Below are 7648 nucleotides of genomic sequence, written 5' to 3' on the forward strand. Positions count from 1 at the left end.
GATGTGTTTGCAATGAAGTGTGTTTACGTGGATGTGAGTGTTTGCAATGGAGTGTGTCTACGTGGATGTGAGTGTTTGCAATGGAGTGTGTCTATATGGATGTGTTTGCAATGAAGTGTGTTTACGTGGATGTGTTTGCAATGAAGTGTGTCTATGTGGATGTGAGTGTTTGCAATGAAGTGTCTTTATGTGGATGTGTTTGCAATGAAGTGTGTCTATGTAGATAGATGTGAGTGTTTGCAATGAAGTGTCTTTATGTGGATGTGTTTGCAATGAAGTGTGTCTACGCGGATGTGAATGCACATAGTGAGATGGCCACTCCTGTTGCTCTGACACGAGGACAAAGGCAGCTAAAGGGAGATCAGATGAAAGGCACAAACCGAAAATCAAATCATATAAGCTCTATTTTCTGTCCGGTTTGAATAGATTTTAGTCTGATTTGGAGAGAATTATGGGCATTTTATTTTCTGTCTCTGTTTCCTTCTCCTAATTGAACATTTCCTTTGTCATCTGACCATTCAATCATGTTTCCTGGTGAAACTACACAGTGAACTTAAATTTTATTGGAATAGATCTTTTAGGTTGAGTTCCTAATTTAGGGGTGGAAACAGTGGGGCCATCCCCAAATTCTATGCGAACTATTTAGTATTATCCAACATTTAATATTTCTCCCACTGGGTAAGGGAAAGCACTTCTACTTTGACAGGGTATGTAAGAGCCACGCAAACACACTTCATCTTAGGAAGAACTTGGAGAAAACACCCAAGAAAGTCAATGTTAGCAAAAGTGGTTTACTGTGATGCTTGAATCTTAATAGATGCAACTATAGCAAGATGTCTGCTCACAAAACTCACTTGCTTTTAATGCTTAGGGATGTGTGTATTCCAGTATTCTTGTATGAAATAGTGACGTCAGAGATTGTGGTAGCACTGTGCTAAGTAGAAGTCGAGGCTAGCTTGACTGAATGTAACTTTATTTGTGAATTCTGGCTGCTTAAAATTGATGGTACCTGGTAGCGTTTGTTTTCCCTCAAGAAGTACCTAGTGACCTTTTGAAGGGAGAATAGATGTTTTACTGCAGTCCTTCAGTTGTATTACGTGTGTTGTTTTCTTATCAATTTAGAGCTCTTCTCTAGAAAGAAAAGAAAAAAAGCTGTTTTGTGCCTCTCTTTTTTTGGTGTGTAAATGTGCAATTATGCTGGATTTTCTCTTGTAAAAAAACAAAACAAAAAAAAAAAAAACACTACAATTATTTTCCTTAAGCTCCTAAACTGCCATTTGCCTGGTTCTAGCAATTAACTCTGAGGTGACTCGTTGGGCTTTAAAGTCTGTTGATTAGATATTGTCCCGAAAGAGCAAAGTGGAAAATGCTGTGTACATGTTACCAAATGTAATTGCGGAAAGTAACATGAAACACAGCTCACCAAAACACTCAGCTTTGCTCAGAGCAATTAGATAGATTGTCCTTTTAAAAAACAATTTAAGAAAATCTAGGTTTTATTCTACTAAAATTTTATTTTATATATGGTAAATCTTTGATTTTTTAAACTTACTAACGTAAGGGTTTCCTTTATTAATATAATATTCTAAATGCAGTTCTTCATTGGAACAGCATTCAACATGAGATCTTATCTCCTTGCTTTGTTTAGACTCAGTGCTGTTTGATACCTGATGACTTTTATATGGTGACCAGGGTGCATCCTACATTCTGCACATACTGTAGGTTAAGTATCTATATGCCACTTCTTCATTACGTCCTATTTTGGTTTTGTTATCTGTGACAGAGCTCTGCTGAGATTTTATAATCCTTTGGGGGGAGATACTAGTAGTATTTTGCCGTTTCAGAAATCAAGAGTAGAAAACAAAATAGCTAACCACAGCTCTGAAATTTTTGTCTGTGAGTGTTCTTTAATGGTTGAAAAGTCGTTTTAGTCATTCCAGTGCCGAGGAGCTCTCTTCACACCTCCTTAGTGTCAGTGTTGACCTATTTCATATATTTTAAGGTTGCAGGTGGTGGAAGCAGAGAGAAAATTGTGCTTTATGTGTGCGTAAGTGTCCATACACTGTGCTTGCCTATGCTACACCAATGAAATATTCTAAAAGACATTGCTCACTCATAGTCTGAAGTTGGTATTTGTTAACTTTAAAATCTATATGTGGTCAGAGTGTAAATGGTTGGTTTTTATTCTTGTTCAATAATGAAATAACTTAAAGCAGCATGGAATAATGTTGGTATTTTTTAACCTCATATTGATTGTTTGAAAGAACTGAACATAAAAATTTTTAATAATCAGCATTAATGCTTCAGAGAAAGATGAACTCCCAGGAAACCATGACAGGCGCTATGCACTGGAGGGAGGGGCTGCCCACAAGTCCTCTGAGGAACCAGAGGAGCTGCCTGTGGCTGGCTGAGGGGGGCATTTCTTCATTCCTAGAATGCTGAAGCAGCTGGAGGCTGGGATTTGCTTCTTTCATCTCTAATCAGGGCTAGAGATGGGGGGAGGGTGGGTTTCATTTTCACTGTTGTTTTAACAAGTTCCCACTCTAGCTTAATTCTGAAAAATATTTGGTTTAATCTGTAGAATAGCCTGAGTTCTGGAACCATTGAAACTCTAAGATTTCTGCATGTTCAAGTCAAGAACATATCTGAAAACTAAAATAATAATAATGATCATAATTGAAGGACAGGGGGAGCTCTCCCAGCTCCCTTCTGCCATTTCTGCATAGCATTTGGAAACACACCTGTAAATACCATTGTGGAGCTGAGATACTCAGTATGTAATCATGTAGAGGATGCTCAGATGGGACAGGCTACAGGCCAACTTCCTGGCTCACAAAGTGGAGTTTCCTTTTTGGGTAATTTGTTGCATGGTGTGTTCTGATCAGGGTCACGTCCAGACCTACAGTTTGGAATCAGGCCATCTACATAGAATGGAATCTCTAGACTGCCTAAGACTTGTTGCTTATCTTTTATTTCATTTTTAAATACAAAACTCTTCCTTTAGCATTCATCTCAAAGTCAAGGCACTGCCTCCCACATACCGTGTCCTCTAACAAGATGAGAAAACAAATCACTATGGAATCTTTACAGCCTGGGAATCTGATCGATTTGATGCACTTCTCCATGAGGTGCGGTGACATGGGAAAGCCGTTTTGTTGTTCAGCAGTGCAAACTAGACTTGAATCACTTTTTACAAGGCTGATGCATCTAGCCACCCCCAAATTGTCCAAGCTGGTGCAGACATGTAGTGATTAGATGGAACAATTTTCTTATTTGTAAGCAGAAAGTGGAACTTGCTTCCAGTTTTAGATGGGCTAAGGAATAGATATAATCAGATAGTTTTGCAATGAATTAACAAATATTGAAAAGTTGTAAACTTACACATTCTGAAATCTCACCAACTCTTACCTGGGGTGGGCTACTAGGAGAAAAGGGGGGTCATAAATAGGGTAAGGGAGGGGACAATAATGTTCACCACAGGTGCGAAGGAGTCACTTTAACACTGAGACCTCTGCCTCATTGAATTCAGGTTTTTTAAGTACTTGAAACTCTTCAGATTCTCCTTATTTTACAGTTTCTTTTTAAATTTACAAAGTAGAAAGCATTGTTTTGTATACTGTTTTGAAAATAAATAGCCTAGTCTCTTATCCTCTTTAACTTGGACTAACGGTGAAGTTCTGCAAATGGGAAAGAGTATTCCCAGTAGTAATCTCAGATTTATTTTACACACTTGAGGAAGAGACTCTTGCATGAGATACCAGCAGCATTTTTATGAATATTTCTTAGATAGGTTCTTTATTTTGTCATTTTGTCAACCTTATTCCCAAGCACTTCTTTCCTTTTAATGTATGTCTGTGTAGGAAAAAAATTTTAAAATGCACTTAACATTACACTCCTGAAATGCTGTGTATAGCCTGTGTCTTTCAAAAACTATTTCCATTTTGTTTATTTTTTGGTAAGTCCATCGCGTGACAGGTTCAGATGCTTACAGCACGTGGCTGTGAAGGGGGAGGAGGAAGAGAGCTGTCCTTCAGTAAACTGTAAAAGTCATTAACGTGTAAGTAAAAAGGGAAAATAGAATAGTTGCCAAAGTCATTTATTCAGTCCTTAGTTTTCTTATGAGACATTACTTGTCTGTTCACCCTCAGCTTGTACTGCCCCCTTCCCGGCCTGCCAGCAGACTTGCTGTGTGCAGATGGCTCTCCAGTATCTGTCAGGTTACCTCTAAGGTATTCTTGTCAGTTTAGTAGTGGACTGGATAAAACTCTGTTGTCATTAATATTATTTTATCTCATTTGTCCTGTTACATTACCTATGTTAAGAAAATTATATTGCCACTAATAACCAAGATGCTAAATGATTATTACAGCTGGTTAATAATAATCATTTTTTTATATAAAGGGTGTGTGCATATTTGGAACTGATATGAAAAATTTATTTGTACCCATTTGAGTGATATTGCACAACAGATACCTACAGATTCCGTTTTCATTTCCTCGTGTTCTTTATGATAATGATCTTTGTAGATTGGTTATTTCTGTACTTTATCTGTAATAAACTTTGTAGATCCCGTGAAATGTTATTTTGCCTAAATCACTTGAGACTTGAGTCTTTAATAACAAAGCATCGATATTCACTAAATCCAATCTCTTTTGAGTTTCTGTGACTTGGCTGGAACCTCTGGACACTAAGGGATGGCGTTTTTCCCAGGGGTGTCCACTAGGGCATTACTACATAAGGACTTGATGTTGCCACATAGACTTCAAGATATATAATATTTTGAGGATTCTGTTGATTGGCCTATGTTTTATTGCATAGTGTGAAACGTGTAAAGTAAAGCTTGGTTAACCTGTATATAGATAGCTTCTTGTTGGCTAGTTACAGTGCATCTAGGATCACGTTAATATTTAAGCTACTTATTGATGTGTGTGCTGGTAGAAACATAATTTTTGTATATTTACTGAGATGTTACCTTTTTTTATTTTACAATACTTTGGAATTCAAATGTGTTTTTTGCTTCCGTGAGGATTAATTTGGAAAAGTTTTTAATGACATTCCACTGATTTCAGATTTTGCTTGAGATTGACCTCAATAAATTGTCCTGTATGTCCCAAATTAAACATGTGGGCTTTATTCTTTGCCTGTACCTTTGTGCTACAACTCAGAGGGGGAAGACTGGATCACACACAGTAGTAGATCCATCTCAGTCAGGGTCTCTCCCTGAGACGTCCCGCTGAGCTGCCAAGGGGTTTTTGTCTTCGGTGAGAGCTGATGACACCGGCTGCCGGCAGAGGGCGCTGTGCGTCGCTTGCATCCCAAGGACCTGTCAGCCGAGGGTGTCCTGCCTGGCTGGGCAGGGTGCGGGCCACGAGGGCAGCTGCGGCCCTCGGGGGCCTTCTGTGGGCCCGGTGGCGGCTCCGTGCTCGTTTCCGCTGCAGTCACGGCTGCTGCAGCCCTTCCGGGGGCCGATCCCGCCAGAGAGGCAGCGTCCCCGCCCCGCTCCAGCGGCCTCGCAGCGAATTTATTGCTGCCGTGGAGACGTACACAGGATCTTGCTTCCTTGTGTTTACAAGTTTGGGATCTAAAGAGTGAGACGTCAGAGTCTGGCTCTGCCAGGGCACGAGGGACGCGGGGTGACCGCTGCACCCTGCTCAGGGCCAGCCCTCTTCCCGGCAGGGGCTGCTGGGACACTAGTTTTTAAGTCTCTGGACATATTCTGGCTGAAGTTGTCGTATTTCCCGCCCCACTGTCTCTGATCCTCCTGGCCAAAGCTCTAAAGGCAGATGCCGGGGACAGCAAACAGGCCTGCGTGGGTTAGCGCTGACCCCCACCGTGGGAGGTCTCTTCCCCGCTGCAAACTGAAGGGTGGTTTGGGGGTTCAAGCACTGGAGCCTGCGTAGAGGCCGCTGAGTTTTGCAACTGTAAAGTGGTTCCATCCCTCTGTGCCCCACCTGTATCCTGCGAGTTAGAAAAGCAGCGCTTGAGAACTTGCCTAAAGATGATGGGCCTAAATGCACCAGATTATTCGCACCTCGGAAATCTCTCCTCCCGGCAGCACAAGGAAATGGTTGAGAGCCACTATTGCTTTGTTCTCTGAACTGGCTGGGCTCTCCCCATCTCAGGAACTGCAGAGCTGCTCTCTTAATGAGGCAATGACCTTGCCTGTCCCCAACAGATTCTACAGTTTCCTTCCTTTGCAGCCTTGCTCTGACTCTGAATGGAGTCTTTACCGATATAGTAAAACTGACTTAGGGAGTGGAGTGGCTGGAGTTAGGCGCCGCAGCGGCCCATGAGGAGGCAGGGAGGCTCTCCCAGTGTCTTCCTCACCCTTCCCTCCTTTATTGTCCCTTGTCTTTCTCTTCTTGCTCAACACCTACTTCCTTCCCGGGACCTCAGCCTTCTAGCTGGTATTTGGGCTCTTTTCGGCCCTGAGCTGCATTTCTCACAGCTAGTGGTTGCTACCCACATCACAGTGTCCTCTAGACGCCTCCTGAAATTGTAGGTCACTTAATGCTTACCCTAAAAAGTAATCAAAAGCTGGCTCAGCGCCTTGTAGCTTAAGCAGCTAGGGCACCAGCCACATACACCAGAGCTGGCAGGTTCGAATCCAACCCAGGCCTGCCAAACAACAACTACAACCCCAAAATAGCCGGGTGTTGTGGCAGGCACCTGTACTTCTTGCTACTTGGGAGACTGAAACAAGAGCATCGCTTAAGCCCAGGAGTTTTGAGGTTGCTATGAGCTGTGACTCCCGGCACTCTAGGCACTCTACCCAGGATGACAGGTTGAGACTCTGTCTTAAAAAAAAAAAAAAAAAAGTAATCAAAAGGTTGGCAATGTTGCCTAGAGGTACTCAAGAGCCCAGTTTTAAAGAATAAACCAATCTTTTACAGAGAGGGGCAACTCCTGAAGAGTTTATTCCTTCCTCTTGGACTCCTGAAATGGTGAAAGACGAATAGCATGAGGTGAACTTGTTATTCTTCTGAATTAAACAATTTAGTGCACTCTGAGCAAGGCTAATTATACTTAACTAAATATGTGTTTTGATGTGGTGGTTAGAGAGCAATCTGACAATAGTAATCCTATGTGATAAAACTGAGAAACCATAGATCTAGAATTTAGGGGTTTTTTAGCCAAAAGTAACCTGGAGGGCCAACTGTTCTGTACTAAGAGGTATCTACTATGATTTAGGAGTTTAATATGTTTAAGCCAAGACCCCTTGTCCTCTTTCTTTCAATGTACTACTGATTGGATCATAACTGGAATGACATTTACCTGTCCCCAATGTCACAGGCAGTATTACCCTCCTCTAATGGATGAAGAATGCCATAAACCACTGCCAGACAAATCTGCACTACCCACTGCACAGAAGCTGCCTGGTGATTCTTGGTTTGACGTTTAAAAATTGAATCTACCTCACTGGAGAATAGGTGAATCAGCCCTCCTATCTGGAGCATGACCAAGACAAATTCTGGCCTTTTCACCCCTTCCAAGGTACAAATGAGGACATCGGCCACACTGTATCCTGTCTCCGTCCTGAGTACACAGGATTCGCCCTGTTCCCATGGATCTATCAAGAATTCTCAAGGTTCTTTTCCTCTACTGTGAGCCACACATTCTGGTAAAGGGATTTTTTTTTTTTTTTTTT

Source organism: Otolemur garnettii, unplaced genomic scaffold (genome assembly GCF_000181295.1).
Source record: "Otolemur garnettii isolate 467f Iridium unplaced genomic scaffold, OtoGar3 scaffold00102, whole genome shotgun sequence".
Classification (NCBI taxonomy): Eukaryota; Metazoa; Chordata; class Mammalia; order Primates; family Galagidae; genus Otolemur; species Otolemur garnettii.